Genomic DNA, 23,178 nt, shown 5'->3' with positions numbered 1-23,178 from the left:
GCAGCACGTCCGCTGCTGCTCACTCCGCGGCCCAGGGCTGACATTCCAGCCGGGAGAGGTCGGGGCGGCAAGGGCCCAGGCGTGGCCTACTTCCTGATGCCGCCTGGCGCCAGACAAACAGGGAACTGTTCCCTGCTGGGACGCGCCAACCCTGCCTCCTGCCCACCCACCAGCCCGCCTCCCCCAGAGCCTGCCAGGACGTGTCCGCTCCACCTGAGGACACCGCACCTCCCCCCGAGTGCCGGCAGGAGCAGAGGTGTGATGGCTGGGGCCACTCAGGCCACCCAGCACCCTCCCACCAGAGTCTGGAACGGAGAGGCAGGCGGCAGGCCGGCCTGCAGGAGAGAGCACGCGGGGGCCCGACAGGGCAGGGCCGCGCCGAGTCAAGGCCCAGGGCAGCCGTGGGCTGGGTGATAGGGGACGCGGCCCCATTCCGGTTCTCCTCCGCCCTCGCCACACAGCCCCAGACCGTGCGGCCCCTGTCCCTCCGGTGACAACCTTCCTGTCATCACACCCTGATGACCCCCACCGAGCGCCTGCCCTCCCCATCAAGGCCCCATCAGAGAAAGGATCGAAAGACGAGTTTTCCTGCCAGCTTCAAAGCTGTGCGGGGCCCCGAGTCACAGACAGCGTGGGGGTCCGAGTCAGACCCAGGCCAGCACCCTCGGGGGCCACAACTCAGAGGAACTTCCAGCAGTCAGTCTGGGGAGAGCAGTTACGAAGGAGTGCGCTTTCTTTAATCTGACACTCGGGGGAAAGAGACGCTCCCCACCGCTCTCTGCAGCAGCAGCAGCACCCAGCTGTCCGAGGCCCCCAGCTGCTCCCGGGGCCCCTGCAGACGGGGTGGCCTGACCTTGACCCTGGCACGTCCGACCCCACAGGCACCTTGCACGACACACGGGCAGACGCCTGGGCAGATGCCACAGGAGCGGCCCGGACACTGGCGGAGACAGGCGGACAGGGGTCTCCCGGGCCCCAAGCACCTCATTGAAACAGGGAGGGGGGAGGGGGAGAAAAGTCAATAAATGACTTGTCCCTGCCCTCCAAGGAGCCCAGGTCCAGCTGAGAGAGGGGACAGTGCCCGCCCGCCGGCACAGGTCCAGGGCAGCCAGGGGCAGAGGCTAGTGGGGAATCCCGGCAGAGCGTGATGGGGTCGCAGAGGAAAGAGCTCGTCACCCCGCAGAGCCGGGCAGGCAGCACTGGGACGCCCTGCAGGGCGGCCGCTCCAACAGAGACGCAACGCTGCCCACCAGTGCCCACAGGTCGAGTCCCTGCCCTCCGCGCCCACCGGTCCAGACCTCTCACCTGATCCACCCCGTCCCCACCTTGTCCAGGGACAGCGGCCTGTCTCCCATCCCTCCTCCGAGACTCCTGGCACAATGGCCTTGAAGTGTCCTTTCACTCTAAAAAATAACCTCCCTCTGCAGAAGCAACGAAAATAAAGGCCATCGGTGAAAGGAGCCAAACAGCCTGGCTATGACTCTGCACCTTGTGGTGGGCGGGGGCCACTCCCACACACCTGCCGGCCCTGGGACACCCCTCGGCGACAGTATGGAACTGGAGATCCTGCGGGAGCGGCAGGTCCATCACAGCCTCAGGTGGAGGCTGCCCTGCCCACTGCGGGCCAAATGACATGCCCAGTCCCTGAGGGAGAAAACAAGGAGAGCCGGACCACTGGCGCCGCCCGGTGTCCCAGCGGGGTCTGGCCCCGGTACCGTGCCAGGCCGCAGCGACGTCTCGCTCACTCTCAGTGCGCTGCACACAGCTCAGGCGCACCCGGGGGGCGCGTGCCCGGGCCTCTGCACTGTTGTTCCACTTCCTGTGAGACGGGGATGGCTCCGGCCAAAAAGAAAAGCCGCTTGTCCCACCGCAGCGCCCTCTTCCTCCAGGGCTCTCGCTTTTGGATTCCCAGCCTCCAAGAGCGGGTGCAGGTGCAACCCCACCAGACGGCACCGGGGTGGGACAGCCAGCAGGAGGGGGCTCCCACCGGAGTCCCCACGCTCTCCAAGGGTGCCCCAAGCTAACTCCTGCAGCCTCGCCCTGCCAGAAACCTGCTCCCCACCGAACCCCCCACTCTGCCTGGCCACAGACACCCCTGCCCACCCCGCAACACACCACGCTGATGAGAGACGTGGGGAGGGCGTTCAAGAACGCAAAGACAAGCAGACTCTCACTCTGCTCAGCTCCCTGGTTCCAAAGCTTCATGGAACCGCAGCCAGTTTGGCTGCAAGTGTCTGAAGATCGGGGCTCCGGGGAGACCAAATACAGCAAGTGCACCAAGAGACCACCTCCATAAACCCTTTTGGGAGACACAGTCCCGTGAGCCCACCTGGAGATCCCGGCCCGTCCCCTACCAGGGTCTCCACGCAGAGGAGCGCCACGGCTGCCCGGCCACGCTCTCTCAGCAAAACTGCCCCGCCGGCGCTGGAATCCCCGAGCACAGCCCAGGACAGCTGTGCCCAGGCTGCAGGTCTCTGTGACCATCGGCCCTGTGGGCACCATCGGGCGGGCCCACGGCACAGGGGTCGGGCCAAGACCGCGGTGCCGACAAGATCCGATTCCTCCAGCTGCACCTCCCCGACGTGGGTCCACCACTCACCACCTGAAGTGCGACGGGCAGGTGACATGCTCGTCCCAAGAGCACGTCCACTCGCACAACAGAAGGATGACAGCCCCACCACTCGAAACACCTGGGGGAACTTACAGGAGGTGCCACAGGTCAGGGGTCAGAACACTGCCGGCTACACGGTGGCTCCCTTAAAGCGTGGTTGCTCATTGCTGTTGCGATAAAGCTTGCTTACTGTCAACAGCAACGCAATGAACCACTCTCTGCTGTCACTTAATTCAGGAGACGTCCGCCGTGCACCGAGGGCCCAACGTCACACAGCAGAGACAAAGGAAATGCAGCTCCTCTTCTGAAGAACCCCCACAAGTGCAGGGAGAGCGAAGACCAGGCGTCCGGTGTCCTGGCCCCAAGACACGCTTCCTGTTGCTGCCCGTGCTGCCTGTGCGTCACAGGGGCCGAAGCCCCAAGACAGGGCAGCCAGAGGTCTCGGCAAAGCACCGACAGCACGGGACGTGGCAGCGAGTGGAGGGCACCACTGCCCCCGCCCTCACCGCTCCCCCCAGAACCAGCTGACTCCAGAAACGGCGCGCCGGCCCTCCCCAGGCCGCTGCCAGGTGCGCTTTTCAAGTCCTGCAGACAATTCTGCTGAACGGCAGCCACCCTGACCTCACGGGAACTACTGGCTGTCCTCTTCCCTGCTCGTCCCTCTTCTGCAGAGGACAGGTGCACGGTCACCCCCCACCGACACCCCTGGGATGGAGGAGTCTTGGAACCACCACGCCGCCCAAACAGACTCCCAGAAAACAACCCAGAGAGGAGGGATCCTTGGGGTTTCTGAAATGCTGGCAACCCCACGGGGGAAACTGAGGCGTGAAGCCAGTTGTGTAAGAGCCATTCCGGACGCCTTAGTGCATGAAGGCGGAGCTGTACGTGCCGCTGAGATCCCTGGCGCAGTCTACTGAGGTTTACCACCGTCCCCACGGCACCCCCGGTTCAGAGCGCCTTGTGCATTCGTGCACCGTCCCTGGGGTTCGCAGAGGGGGGACCCAGACACAGAGAAGTCAGGTGTCCTGTCCAAAATCACAGGCCCCGTAAATACATGCCGCTGTAGAGGACCCAGAGTTCCCGGGGCCCAGCCACCACGGCCACCACGGGCTCCAATGGGGGACCAACCAGACACCCTGGGTCCAGAAAGTCACCCAGAGTCACAGTAAGGGCGCCAATTCCAAGGTCAAGGTTGCCACACTCTGTTTCCAAGGAGCCCCACAGGCTCACATCAGCCCTTACAAGTAATGGAGCGGAGAGACTCGGGAGTGACCAGGGGGAGTGACTGACAAGGGCAGGCACCTAACCAGCTCTTCTCCACGGCACCTCTGCACTTTAAAGGGACGGTGCAGCTTTGACGTGCACCCACATTCCAGAAGGAAAATCCTCTCTCAGGCCCAGACCTCAGCTCTACGGAAGAAGACCTGGAGCTTGTTCCCAGAGCCTTTCTGGCCATAGAGACAGTTTTAGAGCCCAGAGTGACGCTGTCACACTGTCTGTCCAGCATTCTTCTGCTTACATTTTAGTTACTTCCACATCTGTAGCCAAAACTTTGTATCAAGTATCTGCTGGGATCAGAATTTTTTTAAAAAACAAGAATCTGCCAACTGACAGCGCAGGTCTGTGACACCAGACGGCCATCCTGGTACCAAGGACAAACCCAGATGGCGGAAGACGGGAAAAGCATTTCAATTGTCTTTCACGGGCTGAAGTTCAAACGAGGGACTCTCTCCACTGAGTGAGCTGAAAGGGTTCCTGAGGACAGAGAGCGAAAACTCAGCTCCGACTCGCTCTTCCTGCTCATGGCGGCTGGATTCCGGGTGCAGAGGAGTCAGATGTGCGTGCAGCCTCCACTACCGGGTCACTGCTCGGCGACACGCCGGCTGGGACTCAGGAATAGCAGCACAGTGCCAACCCCACGGGGACCACCGCTCTGGTGGACAGGCCACGGCCATCTTCGGGTCCCACCCACCAACCGCCCCTTTGTTCGGTTCCACTGTGTGGACACTAACTAGGGCCCAGCCTCTCTCTTGCACAAGGTCCTGGGGGCTCCAGGGGGGCCCACAATGCAGCTTCAGCACCGTCTGGGAGCGTGATACAAGTGCCACCCCCCCCCAGAAGACACACTGAATCTCAGACTCAGGGCTGGGGCTCTTGCATTTCTCCAGGCTCCCACTGGATTCTGATGCCCCTAAAGTGTGAGCGCCAGAGGGGAAACCCCATCATCTGCATCCCTGCCGTGTCCCCTGGGCCTCAAGGTGCGGTCCAAAGGATGTCCCCACACAGCTCCCCAACTCCACAGGCCTAGGACTTCCTCCGCAACTGGTCCCTCAGGCCCCTCCCCACCCTTGGGCCACCCCGCCCTCAGGCACCCTCACAGGCTGCGACCCTGCCCAGCACCAGGGTCCCCTGTCACTCGGCCCCAACCTGCTACCATGATGCGCTGGTCCCCACCTGCACCTCCGCTGTGGGCCACCACCACACCCGCCCTGAGACTGCCCGCCTCTGGTGTGGCCTCACTGCTGTCCCCAGGGAAGTGGGACACCGCTCCCCACCCAGCTTGGGCTGAGAGCTGCCAGCCTGGGCCCAGAGCAGCCAGTGCCTGGTAGAAGGTGGGCCGCGAAGGGGAAGTTTTTCACAGGCAGGATTTCCAAAGACTGGACATTCCCATGAGAAAGAAAAGGAGATCCAAGGTCTCTCCGCTCTACACAGGCAGCCAGAGAAAATCAGGGACAGCCTGTCCCGGGAGTGGACCAAAGAAGAGCCTGGAGGTGGCACTGGGGGTGGGCAAGGGGAGTGCATGTGTGTCAGAGAGCGAGACAGAGAGGCAGAGAGTTCCAAGTGATCCGCTGCCCCTGCCCAGCCGGTGGTCACCTGCCGGGCCCCGTGTCTGCCAGCAGCCGCAAAGGGACCTGAAGGCTGGGGAGCACACAATGAACGGCCCTCCCCACACTGGGGGGCGCTGCAAAACCCTGAGAACCTTTAAGTTAAGGACCAAAAACAACAGCTTGGGACGTGGTCCCCCAGAGCGCCCTGACACTGAGCTGAGGCCGCCATGCACTGGAGGGACCTGACCCCCCATCCCAAACGTCCTCAATGGGGAAACAGCACCCCACAGAATGGGACGCCCCAGCAACAATCCGCCAGCCACCAGGAAAGGAATGAGAACTGAATTCCCAGATGCCAAGCTGAAGCCCAGCGACACTAAGTAAAGGGGATGATGGCCTGGACTTGGCTGTCCAGATGAAGGTGGGTGAGAGCCAAGGTCAGCAACCTTTCTGTGCGAAGCTGGAGAGGAAGCATTTTCCAGGTCAAGCTTGCCTTTCAATCCAGAATCCAGCCATGCAGGTGCATGAACGGGGGTGGCCGATTCCAGGAGACTGTTTACAGGGACGGGGCGGCGGATTTGGCCTGAGGCCGACGGTTCCCACCCCGAGTGCCAGTCTGCGCCATCACCAAGGCAGTGCAGGCAGCACCAGGAGCACGTTCCAACTGCTCCTCTGCAGAAACCTGATGCTAATCAACACCATTCCCTTCGTGGATCCTCGCGTGTTTGGGGAGCAGGGCGCCCCTCAAATCTAACCTGCACCTTCCCAGCAGGTTTCACTGTGGACGCTACCACGGAGCCCCGTCTTGGTGTCCCTGAAAAAAGGACTGTCAACCTGCTTCTTCATATAAACAACAGCTGACTGTGCCCTCATAGCTGTCCAGTCCCCTTCAGAGCAGGTGCCTTGGGACCTCACGCAGTTCTCCCAGCCACCATCAGGTGCCCTATCGCATATTCCTGAATCTCAAAGACACTGTGAAGTCTCTTCCCTTTCAGAGGTGATTTTGGTTTTGGAAAAGCCAGACGCCACAGGGCACCACATCTGGGCTGCAGGGGGCGCTGAGTCACCCGGGTGATTTGATGTTTCACCAAGAAACTCTGAGTTGAGACACAATGCATGAGTGGGTGCATTGTCACAATGAAGCTGCCAATCACCAGGTGCCCAGAGCTGTGGCCTTCTGAATCATCCAAGTAGTTTCCACGGAGAAATGTTCAAGCTTAATGCAAAATTGGGTGTGAATTCACTGCTGTATTTTGAATGTGACGGCCACACAGTACATATGCTCACTCAAGGGCGTCTACCACCCCCACTGACTAGTACAGTGAAGTCATCACTGTTCACACATGTGCATTCCAGTCCACCCTCCTTGGCTGCCAGGTTACATGGATGTTTCTCAGACCGTTCTCCTTATGTTAACAATGGCCGGACTTTTCCCGGACAAACCTTTTGCACGCACGCATGTAGCGCGTGCACGCGTGTATATCGCATGTGCCGTGTGTGGCACATGATCGCATGCACCGTGTGGTGTGTGCGTGTGGCACGTGTGCACCATGCTGCGCACATGTGGCACGTGCACACGGGCATGTATACATGTGCAGCACATGCATGCACATCTCCCTCGGGTGGCTTTCATCAGACTTACATGGGAAGCTGTCCTTTTCCTCCCCAGTCTCACAGTGAGAGACCACAAAGGGCATGAAAGCCTCAGGATAGACTGACCAGGAACAGGAACCACTGGCCAACAGGGCCAGTTCCAGAGGGTGGCGGGGGACAGGCTCTTCCCCTGGGACCCGTACGCGGTCATGACGGTGCTCCAGGTCAGCCACAGCCCTGGGCCACCTCCTGCTTGCCTCTCACCCAGCTCGATGGCTTGCCAAGGAGGTAAAAATGCCCCTGTGTCAGGAAGCAACCCCAAGCAGAACCCTGAGCCCCCGAAGGACAGGTGTCTGCACGGCTGGACCTGGACCAGAGGACAGAGAAATTCTCTCTCCTGCTGCCACCAGGGCAGATGGAAGGGGCCGAGGATGGCTTCCCCAGCAGGCAGCAACCCAGGGAGGAGGAAGTGGGAAAGGGCACGTCTAAACCGATCTGTCAGCCAGGAGTGTCCCCGAGTGGGCAGAGACGCACGCCCACAGGGGCGGGGAAGCCTCCACATACCTGAACCGATGATGGCTCCCCAGGCCTGCCTCTAAAAGGTCTGCGCGGCCCAGGGGTCAGGGGTCAGAGGGCCAGGAGGACAGGACGCCAGCAGACAAGGTGCCCGAGACGGGGAATGTCGTGCAGGGCTCTCCCAACAACAGCGTCCTCTCCGCCTGTAAAACCAGGACGGACACGCGATGTGAAACAAATGGAAAAGCCGCCCTTTGGCAGGGGCCTCTACCCTCAGGCCCTGAGAAAGAGGGGGTCTCCTTCTACATGGGACACGTTTATAAATTGTTCAAAGGGGCTGGAGACACTCAGGAAGTTAGCTCGAATATGCAACCACGGTGCCACCTCACTAATACCAGCAACTGCGCTCGTGGCCACAAGAGGCTGTGAGTCCTGAAGAAAGGAAAACAATGTCCCTCTCTCTCTGCACACCCATGGATCGTGTTAACGAATTAACCTTCCACGAATGCCAAAGTTCTAAATAATTCCCTCCACATCCAGGGCACACATGCTGGAAACCTGGAGTTTGTGCCCCTGGTGTCCGAGCCCGGGCTCAGGCAGGTGGGCGATCCGTCACCGTCACCAGAGACGCCTGTCCGCAGGGCAGCCAAACACTCATTTCCTCCCGTCCTGACCTCCCACGTGGTGCGAGAGATCCTTTCCCTTCCCCTCCCCCAGCGCTCCTTCCAAGGCCAGCCACTCCATTTCAGTGGCTGGGGCCGGATTTGCTGTTTGTGGGCCTTCAAGATCTGGGAGAAAATTGGCCTCTCTCCTGTGTCTGTGGCCAGGACCCCACAGGACGCCTTCTTCCCACTGTCTCCTCCTGCCAGATCCTTGGCTGGACCAGGCCAAGTTCACCGCTAACCCAGTTACGGAAACAAACTCCTAACAGGCCCCTGTCCCCACAACCTCACCAGCCAGCCTCGTCCCCTGCCCCCCAGGGACTTTGCCCCAGGGCAAGGCACAATCGTCCTTTCCTGCCCAAGAGACTCCCAATGGTTTTCATTCTCTGCTGGTCAGGTCGGGCTCCACAGAGCCCCCTTTGAAAAGGCCCAAGGTGTGACCCTGGGCGAGCTCCCCTCTTCCCTCCCACCCAGCCCCTCCCAAGTCCCACCCGCCGGCCCCAGGAGACACTGCTGCCTGCGCCCCACCACTGCCAGCCTGCTGCTCACCGGGCCCTGTCCCTCCCCACCCCCACAGGTCGTCACCCTGCCCACGGCGTCCTCACCCCAACCCCCATTCTTGCTAAACGTCTGCGCAGGCCACAGGACCCGCCTCGTGGGCTGCACCCCCACAAAGTGATCCTAGTCCTGGCCACACCGACAGCCCCTCACAGGGTTCTCGCCCACTCGGCTGAACAGAAGCATCGGCCTACGACAGGGCTACATCCCGATAAACCCGTCCTGGCGGGACACACCCCAAGTAAAACATGCATCTCACGCCCGGAACATCACCGCTCGCCTGGCCCACCTGTGACCAGCCCGGGCACAACACCCTCCGAGGCGCTGGGCGGCCGCGGTTCCGCCGCTGCCCGGCCTCAGACAGCGGCCCACCACTCCCAGGGAACAACGAAGCTCAAATGCGCTTGCGCGCCACTTTCGTTCGGCCAGGTCGGAAGGCCTGCGTCACACGTCCCGACGTCCCCACGTCCCCACGTCCCAACGTCCTGACGGACGTCTGTCCTCGGGCACACGTAAGCTTCCTGTGGCCACGCCTACCTCCCCCAGCACCTGCCCCGCCCCACCCCAATGCCCACGAGGCCCACGTGGCCGTGGCCGCAGCCCCAACCCCGCCACTCCTCACAGCAACTCGGTCCACGGCCACCCCGGCGCGGCCTCCGTCCTGTCTGAACCGGCGCCCCGGAGCCGAGTGGGACCAACCTCCCGGAAGTGTGGGGGCCCAAACCCTCCCCGCGGAGCCAAGAGGACTGGGACTTCTCCGGTGCACCCTCCCCATTACTCACGGACGGCTGACCGCACGCACAACAGACCTGACAACCCGGACAGCCTCGCACCGGGAACCCGGAATGCTTGCCAACAGGGGGTCAATTTGGGGACATCTTACAGTGCCTCTGAAGTGAGCCAAACTAACGTGTCATAGGACCCAAGCAAAGGTCCTGGTAAGAAACTACCGCCACCGGTCCCGGGAACAAAAGGCACGTCCCTAACAGGGCTTCTGCCGTAATGAGCCAGAAGACGCCCCGGGCGGCGAACAGATGCCCCCACCCCCCAGGGCACCCACAGGCCAGCTCACACCCAGGTCCTTGTGGAGGTGCCAGACGCACAGGCCATGCTCCACCTACAGAGCCAGGGACGCGTGGACACACTCCTGCTGGCTTCTGGTGGGTGACGCAGGGCAGTACCCCCGAAGGGGGGAAGGGCCCCTGGCATGGGGTCCCAGCAGAGGGAACAGCCAGGACAAGGGCTGGAGATAGGCCAGGAGACTGCAGAGGGAGGGCGGCTCCTGCCAGGCCAACTGCAGTGTGAGCACCTGCTTGGACGCTGGGGGTCGAAAAGCAGACGCAGGTGTTGAGCAAATGACCCTGCCCAACCTGAAAGGTGCCACCTGAAACAGGTGCTCTGAGACAGGCAGTGGCAAGACAAGACAAAGCAGGGGGACGATTCAGAGGCTGGGCCGTGACACAGGGGACAAGGCTCTAGGTCACCTGAATCAGACTCAACACCCAGGGTGCCCACGCCTCCCACCCAGCACCTCCACGCAGGGTGGCCGCAGAACGGGCGAGGGGCACAGGCTTCCCAACGAACTGCACAGAGGTGCCCTTCGGGAGGTTCAGCAGTGAGCTCAGCCCAGCCTCACATGGCAAGTGAGAGAGGTCACCCCAGGTGACAAGGAAACCCAGAAGCAGCCGTCTCTGGGAGCTCCCCTGGGCATGGAGGAGAACCCCGAGCTGGGGAACAAAGGCGCTCCCCACAGCTCGGGCTGTGTGTGGAACCCAGACACAGGCCCCTGGGAGCCCCTGCCAGGCCTCTCGGAGCTGCCCTGCTTTTCCTGTGGCTGGAAGGAAAATACAGGGTCAAGGTTACACAGGCAGGTGACTTTGAAGAACAGCTGTGCCAGGCCTCCCAAGCCCAGCACCTTCCCTGCCTCTCCCTAGACACGGCCGGCAGAGCAGGCCCATGCCCCGGGGTGGCACCCTGGGTGGCTGTGCCCACATGGGATCAGCCTCAGCCATGCCGTCCACTGGCGACACTCCACTGAAAGCCCCCTCTCCCCACAGACAGAGCCCTCCACAGCCAGGGGCAGCCTTCGGGACCAGCCAGGAACCTGGCTCCCAGCGTCACTAACACCAGGGAGTGACCAAGGGACCCCTCACCTGGGAGGCCCAGCTAACACCCTGGACAGTTGTACGTGAACTTGGGACATGCTGTGCTGAGTGCAAGAAAAACACATCCTTGAGTGAGGATTAAAAAATAAAGAAACTAAATAAAATACAACTGCAGCCTGCTCCCTCCCAGCCTCGCTGCCCGGCACGTCCAGAGGGACGTGGCGTCAAAGAGGAGACATCACCAGTGGAGAGAACTCGGGGGGCTGCCGTCACTGCTCCCGAGGAGCTCCAAGAGCATCAACAGATGCCCAGAGGCAACGGTCAATAAACTGGAGGACACCTGGGGTCTGCGGGCCCCCAAAACAGGTGGGCACGGACACTGCGTGGGCCGGAACACCTCTCCCCGGGACAGAGCGTCTCAGGCATCACAGAGCCCAGGGGTCAACAGGGGTCTGTGTGGGGGATACCAGCTCTAGCCCTGGGCGCGGCCTGGGGTTCTGCATGTGTAACCAGCCCCTGGGGACCACTCTCCCTGAGCATCCCCATTCAGCGTGAGGACGAACACACCACCTTCCCTTCTCGATAAGAAGCTGCCTCTGGGTGTGCCCCCCCCACCCCTGTCAGGAGCCCATAAATCCCAGCGCCTTCTAGCCAGAGTTAGAAAACACATGCAGTCAATCTGTGTGGTTCATGAACACGTGAGTCTGATCCACGCCAACACGGCTCAGGCGGGCGGGCTGCTTGACTTCGGGGGTGGGGCAGGAACCACCTGGGATGGGTTCCTTAAAGGAGTATTAGACGGGACTTAAAGCTCAGAATTCAGTGGAATTGGGGCCCACAGCTGGTCCACATGCTCGTTCCTGTCCCTCAGTGAAACACAGTGGCCGAGCCAGGACACCGAGTGCCTAAGCACTCGCTGTACAGAGCCGAAGACAATGTGTGTGTTTAAGGTTTTATCTTACTCTGAGAAAGAGGGAAATGGGGAGAAAGAGGGAGAGAAACATCGACCAGCCACCTCTCGTACCAGCCCAACCCAGCATGGAGCCGAAACCCAGGCAAGTGCCCTGACCGGGAATAGAACCAGTGACCTTTCAGTTTACAGGACGCTGCCCAGCCCACACAGCCACGCCAGCCAGGGCGACAACATGTCATTTTAGCCTTGGCTTTCACACCAGCCCCCAGGGAGGATTCCTGGACGAAAAGCCACCTGCTCAGCCGACGAAGCTCAAAGATCTGGAGGCTGTGGCCGGCAGGGTACCTTGCAGAGGGAAGGACGGCCCCGAGGAGAAAGGATGACAGTGACCGATTGTGTTTCCACTATCGGAAGTCACCAGTTACAACTCAAAGTGTTCTTGTCAGGAGGCAGAAACCTTTTAAAAAGAGAAAGCAAACAGTGTTCACCTGAACACCTTAACCTGCTACGAAGACCTTTGCCACTTTGCCGTGAAGTTAAGGGGCGTCCAAGGTCACTGCGGGAGCCCAGACCTGCCTCCCCGACTCCCACCCTGGACCAGGGCGACCAGTTAGCCCTCGCACACTCTGTCTCGGAGCCCGGAGCCCATCAGCAGGCCCCGGAACAGGGCAGGCGCCGTCTGGGGCTCAGAGCATCCACATCGCCTCATTCTCTCCGCCCGAGGCAGCAGCCTGGCCGCCACCATACCAGGCCTTCCTCGCTGCAGAGCCGATTTGCCTGTTACCAATGCTGGCCCCTCAAGGGCAGGAGCAAACACGTCCAGCAAAGCCTCAAGGCGTTAAATCCATGAGGAGCCAGTGTGCAGAGCCCACCACCAGCCAGCGGCAGTGACACTTCCCTGGTTGGCCCGGCTGCGCCACCCACGGGGCCTCTCCGGTGAACAGGCAACATACACACGGGCTACACATGCTAGACCCGCTGACCCAGTGAGCCCTCCTCTGAGGGCCTGCACGGAGGGAATAGCCCGAACTTCAGAGAAGGCACCATGTGGAGACACAGTATTTGTGACGTGGAATACAAATTAGAGAAACTCACAGTGGGGGCTGGTGGGGAGGGATATCCTCGACTCGCCACAGCTGCATGGGAACTACATTTCCCAGAATTCCCTCCCCAGGGCAGGTTTGTTCAGGACTCCGGAGCCCAAACTGCAAAGCAGGCCATCGCTCAGGATGGTGGGCGCCTCCCAGGCCCAGGCACCTGTGCACAGGCCCAGGGTCCCCTGCAAGTCGCTCGGAGCCATCAGGTCACAGGGGTGGGAGTACGTCCCTGCTGCCTCGGCTCCCACCCCAACCCCCGCCCCCAGCTTTCCTGCTGGACGACGAGCCGAGGCACAGGCAGGACCACAGCCTGTCCTCCAGCTCCCAGAGGGCACAGGGGCGAGCTCCCCAGTGCGGCCGCTTCCCTGCTGCGAGGGCCGCTTTTACGTGTCCACGTGACTAGGCCACAGGACGCCACACAGCTACTCCTGACCAGCGCTGCCGGTGTGTCTGTGAGGATGTTTCTTGGAGAGATCGGCATCTGAATCGGTGCACGTAGTAAAAACCAGTCCCCACAACGTGGGCAAGCTCCATCTATCACCAAGGGCCCCAACAGACGAGATAGAAGAAGGCCAGCCCCGTGTGTCCTGTGCAGGGGCAGGGACGCCCACCTTCCCCAGCCCCCCAGTGATGATGGGCACTGGGCTCTCAGCCTCCGGGCTCCACAGAACTGCACCTTGGGATCTGCTGGCATCTGGCGGTGGGCCTTCTCCCCCTGCACGGCCATGGGAACCTCTCTCTCTCTCTCTGCACACACACACACACATACCCTTTGGTTCTCTTTCTCAGCAAACCCTAAGGGAAGCAGTCATTGCCTGCAAACTAGAGCCAAGTAAACAGAGAATGTCAAAAACTGATTAAAGGGACGCTTCCAAAGTATTTCAGAACATTCACATCCCAACCCTTTCCCCATGAAGTGGGGTAATACCAAGAATGCAAATGTACTTATCATGCACACTCTAGACAATAAACAAAAAGCAGGAAGAGAGAAGACGACTAGATCAAACTATACCTGAAAGATAAAGAGTAGTTTATTCTAGATTGAGCGAGGGATTCACTTTGTTTTTTCTTCTAGTGCTTCTAATTTTAAAACTTTCCATGTGTATTTCAGAATTTAAATTCTTTTGCATTACAGGGAGAAAGCAAAGACCCCAACTAGACAAAATGATACCAAAGGCAAAAAGGCTTCATGGCTCTCACCCAGACAGCATGGCTCTGACCAGCTACCCCTCACACACACTCCACACTGTGCTGAGTGCATCTGGCCCACCAGCCACAGGGATGGTCAGGACGCACACTGCTGGGCCCACCACCCCGCCTCTCAGGCCCTGGGACACTGGGAGAGCGTCCAAGTCTGCAGTAGGAGGGTGGGGCCCAAGAACCAGCATCTCCAACTGAAGCTCCCAGGTGCAGCCCATGCTGCTGCTGGCCTGGGGCCCTCACTGCAAGGGCCAACCTCCCCCAAGACCCTGGTAGGTGGGAACTCTGTCCATCCCAGGGGCCTGAGAACAGCAGCTGGCCCTTAGCAGGTGCTCAGGATGGAAGAGAGACACTTGTGTGTATTTCACTTTTTTGTAAATAAATAGAATCTGCTCCCACAAACCACTGGAATGCACTGTTATATGATGAACTCTTACATCTATTCTCTTGTTCACTAAGGCTTGGTAACATTAGTAAATACAGGGTAACACTGTCAAAGATCCAAGACACCTAGCTGTTGCACACACCCCGTGAAAGCTCTCCATGTCTTACACTACTGCCACACTCTCGGGTGCTCCAGGCAGAGGGAGACAAGGCCGAAATGGGAGGACAGGCACAGAGAGGACAGGCCATGCTTCTGCTCCCGACCTCTCCATGCGACTGCACCCCTCCCCTGCCTGCACAGTCCCGTGGCGGGGTGGGCCCAGGGAGCAGACCTTCGGGTTTACAACTCCCCTCCTGCCACGAGGGCCCACCCTCTTCCCAGACACCCCCTCAGGCCACATGCTGAGGAAGTTACAGGAATCCAGACAAGGGGAGACATGGTCTGCCAGGTAAAGGCTGGAAAGATGTCCCCACACGTGCGACCCAGCAGGGGAGGCACAGGGAGAACGGTTCCCAGGGACACGGGGGAGGAAACCCGCGGAGCTGCTGAAATACTCGGCCCAGCCCGGCCACTTCACGACGTCGGCCCCACAGCGGAGATTCGGGAGTGGGGCTGGAAGAGAATCTGGGGTCGGGGTCAGACAGTGGAAGGTCTTAAACGCCATGACACAAGCCCACACTGTACCCACCTGCATGCCTCCTGTCAGGTGGCGTGACGGCGACCAGACTCCACGGTGGAAAACAGCCCAGAACACGGCGGCGTTCGGGAGACGTGTTCTGTGTCCCTGACCATCAGAGAAATGCCCGAAGCAGCCGGCACACACACGGCCGTGTGCTCACCCTGCACGCAGGTCAAGGCCTGTGTTTTCCCGTCGCCCTGTGCTTCTCAAACAGGACTCCCAGTTTCTGGGGAAGAATCACGCGGTCAGCACTGGAGAGACTGAGCCAGAACGAGGGGTCAGGCAAGCCCTCCCAGTTCCACCCTGGCCTTTAAAGACAAGAAAGGCACGCCTGGCCGGTGTTTCCGTGGACGTGTGAGGACAGTCTGTTCAGCAGACCCACCGCCCCCTCCCTCTGGCCGGCACCCCTGCGTTCCGGCCTCGGGCTGGACTGTGGCCCCCCCGCCTGTGTGTGCAGGGCTGTGCCCTCCCCACAAGCCCTCCGTACTTGCCCAGTCCTCAGGGAGCTACCGTCGGGGAGACTGGGGCCCCGATTCCCAGCAGGAGGGAGCACCACGTGTAGGAGGGAGACGCCTCTTTGAGGTCAGAGCCACTGTGCCTCCGGCTCCGGCAACAAGCCAGCCCGTCCTAACCTCCACACAGGCCCACTCTTGGACACGCCAGAACCTCCAGGCTGCTAAGGAAAAAGTCGTGGGACTTGTGGCAACAGAGTAAGGAGATTTCACTAAGACGAACGCCACAGGGGTGGGAAGGCAAGTTCAGCTCTGGTGTCACTAAGAAGGGACATCGAGGGCAGGAGGTTTGCCGAACCGACGGAACAGGCTGTGGGGGAGCAGGCCAAGGACTCACAGGCCCAGGGTGGGGATGCGGAGCGGGGGTGGGCAGACGTCAAGTCTGGGGGTGACTCAGAAGACTCTGCTGAGACTGGGCCGGGAGGTGGAGCCCGGGGCCCAGAGGGTGCAGAGCCTGACTGCAGGCTGGTCATGGAAACAGTGCCCAGGACGGGGCCCTCGGCCACCTCCCTCAGACCCAGGGAGAGCAGGGGGCAGGGGACACCTGTCCCAGGTCACGCCGGCCGTGGCCACAGGAGCCAGGACCCGGAGTCTCTGGGGCTGGGTCGGGTCTGACCCCATGTGTCAGAGAACCGATGTGTTAAATCCCGAACTCGGCCACGCCTCTGACTCGCACATCGCCCACAGTCGAAAGCCACTGCCAGCTACCTCGGAGTGGCACAGGTGACAGCACTCCTGTCTGAAGAGTGGACGACGTGGCCTCTCGCCTCACGGTCAGCACCTCTGAGTCTGACAAACAGACAGAAAAGGACGGGAGCACAGGCTGGGTGCATTCGCGGACATAGCCAGGCTGGTCAGACTCCCCGTGCTGGGTCATGGGGATAATTAAACCCTCGAGTCCTGGGCGAAAAAGAACACACGGGCTCCAGAGGCAGCTCCCGGGCAGCACAGACCTGGGGCGGGACAGCCTCCTCCCACAGGCACGCCCTACGAGGGTGGAGGCCGCCCGGGGGGCCCCCACGGTGCTCAAGTGGGTCCGGGCCCCCAGCCTCCTGGTGCCCACGCTCGGCCCCTCAGAGGGAGGGCCTGAGGTCTGTACACGCAGTCACGCAGCATGAAGTGCAGACGCTCCCTCCGGCACTCCCCTGCTTTGGGCTTCGCCCTGCCTGGCAAACCTGCCCTGAATTTTTGTTTTTTAATGAAATCGCAGTTTATTTAAAACTTCATTTTACGTCAACTGCTCCATGCAGTTGAGTCACAGCTTCTGATTTGAGAGGAAAGTCTTCACGCTGCATCAGACGTCAGCTCGTCAGCACTGAGTCCGGAAAGAACACCAAGGGAGACCGGGGTTTCACTGGGGCTCCCGGCTCAGCACAGAACTGGGCACCACCGTGATTCCAGAACACACACTGTCGTGCAAGACTAGACAGACAGACCCGGGGACCCCTGCACCCGAGACCGCACACAGAAAGCTTTGTGGCATGCCCATGTGTTTCTCCGGGGAGAGGTCTTAGAGCTTCAATCAGCTTCTAAAGGGGCCCCAAGCATTTAAAGGCCCTCGATGAGCCCTGGCTGGTGTGGCTCAGTGGACTGAGTGCCGGCCTATGAACCAAAGGGTTGCTGGTTCGATTCCCAGTCAGGGCGCATGCCTGGGTTTTGGGCCAGGTTCCCAATGGGGGCAGGGGGAGTTTGAGAGGCAACCACACATCAATGTTTCTCTCCTTTTTCTCTCTCCCTCTCTCCAAAAATAAATAATTAAAATCTTTTAAAAATAATAATAAAGGCCCTTGACAAGAAACCTCACGGGCCCAGCACCTGTACCGTTAGAATGAAAAAACCCCAAGCTCCATACCCCTGTGTGGCCCAAGCTGTGAATCTCCTCCAGCTTTTGAAACACAATTTCTGATACGCTTATTTGGGACCAAAAACCCCTATTTTACAGCCCTGGTTTCTACCCTGAGCCTGGGATTATCACAGTTTTCATTCCCGAGTAGGCCAGCAGTACCCCCGCTGCCCTGGCAAACAGCCACAAACCAGGACCTGGAGCTCCCGGGGGGGGGGGGCAACGTGAGTCGGACCGTGGTGCAGCGACCCCCCAGACAGGGCTGGCTGCCACGAGGGCAGTGGGGGCATGTTCCTGAGCCCGGGTGCCGGGCGCGCAGCCCCCCAAAGCCAAGAGCAGCCACAGCCTGGGACCCGCCCTCGGATCCCCCCTCCCCAGCCTCACACTGGAACAGCCAGGAGGAGAGAAACCCACTACATGAAGAAGCCGCAAGTGACTTCAGCACCCAGCAGCGGGCCCTGTGTCTTTGTGCACAGTGCTGAGATGAGCTGTCCCTCGGACACTGTGACAAGCAGGTGGGTGTCACTCAGCGGGACACACTCTTGTAAGGAGAGGCACTGAGATTCAGAAGCCGCGCTGGCCTCCTGCAGTCAGAGGCGCCGTGCTGAGTCAGCCCGCAACCAGCTGGGGAACAGTGGGGGACACAGCTTCCGGTTTAAAGACAAGTCAGTAAAGGCTGGTTTCTACTGCATTGCATTTCAAGGGAGAAGCGAAAGCTCTGCGGCATCGCAGTGGCTTTGAGACACAACAGTCTGGACCAATGGCTTCCATGCGATGCTCCGGGAATTTGCAAGAGAGGAGAAGAAATCAGCAGAGAGGAGCAGCTGCTACAATAAAAGCTCCACACTTACTTTCTGCACAAGCAGCAGAGTTAAACTTGTCAGCTGAAGGGACATGAGACTGGACCGTCTCTCAGGGCCTCAGATGCGGAACAACCCGCTACCCAAATCCACTGGAGCCTGCCGTAAACATTAACAATGAGAAGTGTGTATCGGTGACCTTTCTAAGAACAAGAGACCGCCACTCGACCTCTGCTTTCACTCCCCATGGCCCCGTTGTCCCCTCAATGGAGACAGCGGCCTGGAAACCAGAAGCAGCGGGGCCCAGAGGGGCTGAGGCAGAACCAGGGAAGCTCTCCCAGAGCACAGAGGTGTCACTGGAGACCAGGGCGGAGGCCCCACCCCCGTCTTCCCGGGTCTCAGGTGCGGACGGTAAGGCCGGACGGCGAGGGTGCTGGTGGGAAACGCAGTGTGGGAGGCGAGCGCTGTGTGGGGAGACCCTGGGTGCCAGGCGGAGCAGCGAGTGGGTCCCAGAGCAGAGGACGCCAAAGGCCGAGTCCATAGGAGCCGAGTGGGGCTATGAGGACGAGACATGGCGGACACCACTCACTCGCAGGGTCACCAGGAAGCGGAGCGGACGCGGTAGCACGTGACGAATGCAACAAGCAGGCGCTGTGTCCATGGGAAAGCCACCCTGCACATGGAGGGCCACAGAGTCACAGGCTAACGGGACCGTCCGCGGTGATGAGTAAATTCTGCTTCGGAGCCAAACGCTTGGACCCAAGGGCCACAGGGCCTCACCTGTGCCAAGGTTCTGAACTCGCGTGGGCACCCACCCTGCGACTCTAACAGTCTGCAGCACGCACACTGTGGGCGCCCACTGGGCTGGCACAGAGCCCTCGTGGCTCAGGCCGGAATGAACAGCACCTCGTCCACCCAGAGGACTCAATGCAGCGGAGCCGCCAAGCTGAGGATGGAAGAGGGACAACACCCGCAGAGCCGGGAGGGGCGGGAGCCCCTGAGCTGGGACCCACTCGCCATCCGCAGCGTGGCACAGAGATTCGGAGCCGTGACAGCCACCGGCGAGTCCACAGGGCCACCAGCACGCTGGCACTGGCTGTCCGTCACACCTGCTGACATCTGGGTGCCCCAGCTGCAGGGCCAGACGCATGGGTGACCCAAACTGCCAAACGCCGGGCTCCACTCAGCGCAGCCGATTTTCCTGGGAACTGCCCAGTTCGGACCACTCGCCCAGCAGTGCTTTAGGAAAAGAAAAACTGCGAGTGAGAGGAAGTGCAAGTCCGTGCACAGCCGACCAGTCAGGTCCTGCGGCCTGATGGGTTCAGAGAAAGGAGCCACCAGGGGCTGGGAGACGGGGCGCAGGGGCTGGAGGGGGCGTGAGGGTGCTGCTGGAGGGCGACGTGCTTGGAGCCAACAGCACCCACGCGGACGGAAGCCCCCCGATCCTCAGGGAAGGCTGGGCAATGAGGCCAACACCAGAGAGTGGGCGTGGGTGTGACCTCTGTGTGTGCACACGCATGTGCACGTGTGTCTGTGTGTGCGTGAGAGCTAACACTCGAGCCAAACACTGGGTGGCTGAGAGACTGGGCACAGGAGTAGGTGTGGGGGAGCTGGGAAAGCTGAGACTGGTTTGGGCTCCGTCTCTGAAGGGCTCGTCCTCAGGGGACCCCCCCAGGGACCCTAGGCCCTGCCCGGCCCCTTCCCCTCCGTGGTGGGTGGGATCTGAGGCTCGGTTATAACCGATCTGCACCATTCCCTCCGTGCGCCCGCCCCAGAAAACCAGCTGCGGAATGGACCCTGCACAGCGGACTTGGCCCCGAAGGGCAGCACCCACACCTTGGCGGGCTCTGACCGAGGCAGCGGCCCTGTGATCTGGGAAGTGCAGGCAGCAGTGACAGGAGACTGACTGGGCCATGGGAGGGGCTGGGAGTGTGCAGGGGCAGCTGCTTCTCAGCAGAGTCAGGGCAGCTGCTCAAAGTCCTACAGGAAAGGGAGGCCGGAGGAGGCAGGCCGCCCTCTCCTCACACAAAGGGGTGGGGGCGCCCAAAGGTGGGCAGAGCTCAGGTGAAGGGTGGGCAAACCTGTGCCCGCAGCAGGCAGGGCCGGGCCTCACACCCAGGCCAGCAGGGCTGCCCGGGGGGCTCCAGGCAGGCAGCGGGTCTCCCAGACACTCAGAGCCCTGACTACACTGCAGACAAGGACAGAGGTAGGAAACCCAACGAGGCGCAACCGTAAACCCACCGAAAAGCAAAACCACCCAAAAAGGAGAAAGATCTGCCACCGAGGAAGACACTTCAAAGAACACACCCCAAACTATAAGCTGCTTCCAGAGAAGAGGCCCCAAACTTCGGAGCAGCGGTGGTCTCTTTCAGACTAGTATCCTGGGCAGGCCGTGCCCCACCCCCGTCCCCAGCCTGGACTCAAGGACTCAAAGCCTATTTGATGGCAGCCTCTGTCTGGACACAGAGCTGACCCCCCCCCCAGCTGGGGCCAGACCCTCAGCGCCAGGGGACAGCACAGCAGCAGCACCTCCCTCCCCCAGAAGCCAGGATGTGGTGGTCATGGGCAGTGAACCCCTGAACCACAGAACAGTGAGGAGAAGCCGGTCTTCCTGGGAGGTTCTCGCCCAATACTTTTAACTTATGATCTTGCGTGTTCTGATCTCCCCATCCTCGGCAAGCCACAGGTGCCCAGGTGAGCCGTGGGGAAACTGAGGCTCGGGCTCTGGTCTCAGAGTCCGCCACCCCCCCCTTGCTCCTGGGCTGTTTCCTCAGCCTCCACATCCCTGGACATCCCAGCAGCGAGATCCCCGGGGCCGGGTCAGGGCGGCTACAGAAAAGGAGCCCGTGTCAAGCCCAAGCCCTGGGCCAACCTGACCCGGGGCAGGAAGGGCCCTCGCCCCGGTTAGTCCAACTCCAGAGGTGTCCCTGCGGCCTGAGCTGAAGCCACAGCCCTCCCTCCCGACCAGCCCATGGCCGTAGGGGCATCTGGTCGGGCAGCAGACAACCCCGTGCCCTCGTGCATCTTTCAGCATCTCCCTCCATCCCACACAAAAAACAAGACGGAGGCCCACGCCGCACGCGTGCACACGCTCGGAAGCGCTCTCAGGGCAGACGCAGCCGCCTGCTGCAGCCACGGGGACCTGCCTCCCCCGCTTCAGCCCCGAGCTGCAGAGAGTTAATTACACATCAGATACCAATTACTCCCGACGCATGATGAACCAGGCTCTTCACGGGGCAGTGTTATTGTTTTAATTATTTTCTTGTATCCTTTTTAATAATTACACTCTGGTTTTTATTACATTAAGATGCAATTAAGGAAAACAAGTCCTTGTAGTTTAAATCTATTTCAATTTTTATGAAATAAAGAATTCCACAGCCATCCATAAAGACCCATTAAGCCCAAAGGAACCGCTGCGCCAAAACTGGCTGAGTCGCACTGAGGAGAGACGAGCTGGCTGCTCACCTTGAAAACCTGGGCGCGAGGCAGGGGCTGGAAAGGTGGGGAACCCATCACACAACCGCCCAACAAGCTACGGCTCCCCCGGGGCCGTCCCAGGTGGCTGACCTTGGCCCAGGAACAGCCCGGGTGCAGAGGGCACACACGTTGAGCCGAGTCCTCGTGCCTCGGAGGAGCACGGAGTCTCCCTGGGGAGAAGGAGCACAGGAACCATGACCCCAGTGCTGATGTCGAGCCCAGTCTGAGCCACGCACCACGTGCCGTGCCCACGGCCACGAAGGCTGTGCAGCGTCCTGGGATGGGCGACGGTTCCGAGGGCCCTGTAACGACAGCCCCGTTCGTTCACTCCCTGCTGATCTCTGGCCCCAAGGACAGCACGCTGCTCTTGGTAAAGCGCCAGACAGAAAGCGGTTCAGGCTCTGTGGGACACATGTCCTCTGTCGATGCGGGTCCCTGCGCCAGTGCAGCACGGCACGGCAGGAAACACGGACAGGACGCACAGACGAGGAGAGCCTGGTTCCCACAGAAATCCATCTACGGAAACGGGCCCATGCGGCACCCGCCGCGCATCCTGGTCGTCCCAGGGCCAGGAAGGAGGGGCACCACCACCCTGCAAGCCCAGGGGGACAAGGCAGGACCTAACACGGAGACACAGAGCCGGCACATCAGCCCCAGGAGACCTCCAAAGAAACCAGAGTCCAGCCCAGACTCGAGGCCAAGGCCAAGCGTGTCTCCCTCCCAGGAGCAGCTCTGCTCCATCACCAGCGGGCGTGTCTTCAGAACTGGGTGCTCATCAGAGGCCCGGCCGTCACCCCCGCAAACCGCACGGCCCTATGTGTGGCTGGCAGTAGCCTAGGCTGTGGTCACCAAGCTGAAAGAGGTGACTGTCCTTCCAGAGAAGGAGCCTGCCCAGCAACTGAGACACACCCAGGACTGGGGACTCCCCCCCACTCCCAGCCTTCAACCCCTACCTGCAGGTCCACCCTGCCCTGCCCTCCCCCAGGGCCTGTGGCTCCTCCTCCTCGGGGACAGCACCTCCCATCACACTCACTGGAAGGTCACCGGTCAGCAAGCCCTGTCCCCTCCGCCTCCAAAATGCTTCTCACAAAATGCCACATGGTCCGCCATCCAAGTGCCCCACGGGCCTCACAGCAGCCTGCGAGGCCCCCTCTGATTCGCGTCCCGACCACACCCCACCCCCGTCACCCCACCCTCCTCACTGTCTCCCACAGCCCCGTCTCCATCCCTTCATTCCGAGCATCCTTGTTCTCTATCCTCTTTGTGGGAATTCGATTACACTTGCAGGTTTCCAGCCTCATCCATTTTCCTCCACACCCCTCCCCTCCTCTCCCTCATCGTCCAGAAATGTCCAGAGTTCAGACTTTGGAAAGAGGCTATTTCTTACTCCTGTCCTACC

The 23,178-nt window shown here is 60.7% G+C and overlaps 1 protein-coding gene across 9 annotated transcripts in view; it reads right to left on the bottom strand.

Annotated features, from left to right (window-relative positions):
* TIAM1 (TIAM Rac1 associated GEF 1) overlaps positions 1 to 23,178 on the bottom strand; it is a 194,809-nt gene that overhangs the window by 130,305 nt on the left and 41,326 nt on the right. Inside the window, exon 1 of one of the 9 annotated variants that reach the window (XM_053657898.1) lies at positions 21,870 to 21,894. The exons of 6 other annotated variants lie outside the window; for them this stretch is intronic. The gene's annotated coding sequence lies outside the window, so the exon portion shown is untranslated. Of the gene's footprint in view, positions 1 to 7,596; positions 7,657 to 18,353; positions 18,430 to 21,869; positions 21,895 to 23,178 lie in introns of those variants that run through there. 2 more of the 9 variants (XM_053657899.1, XM_053657900.1) reach the window with 2 other exon arrangements.

Source organism: Artibeus jamaicensis, unplaced genomic scaffold (assembly GCF_021234435.1).
Source record: "Artibeus jamaicensis isolate MK-2021 breed Jamaican fruit bat unplaced genomic scaffold, CSHL_Jam_final scaffold_474, whole genome shotgun sequence".
Taxonomy (NCBI): Eukaryota; Metazoa; Chordata; class Mammalia; order Chiroptera; family Phyllostomidae; genus Artibeus; species Artibeus jamaicensis.
This window is presented reverse-complemented; position numbering and strand designations above follow the sequence as displayed.